This window comes from Petaurus breviceps, unplaced genomic scaffold (assembly GCF_028583685.1).
Source record: "Petaurus breviceps papuanus isolate PSGF00001 unplaced genomic scaffold, PetGlider_PUasm1.0 189, whole genome shotgun sequence".
Classification (NCBI taxonomy): Eukaryota; Metazoa; Chordata; class Mammalia; order Diprotodontia; family Petauridae; genus Petaurus; species Petaurus breviceps.
Window position 1 is genome coordinate 14,961,746 of NW_027185809.1, and position 266 is coordinate 14,962,011.

Below are 266 nucleotides of genomic sequence, written 5' to 3' on the forward strand. Positions count from 1 at the left end.
GATATTTCCCCACCATCATTCTTCCTTCTGATAGAGGAAATACCTGTTCTATCAGATCACCCTCTTACCATCATCCCAGACCCCAGCCTTGGGCTATCTAGGCAGAAAAATCTATCTCCATCCAAGCAGCTTCCAGTGACATCTCATTATCAATAATGTCCTTCTGAAGAGCTTTAAAGAAGGAAGCTGGGGAGGTGATGCCTACATCAAAATGGGCACAGGCCAGACTGAGAAGTGTAGAATGATGGACACAAGCCAGGCAAGAG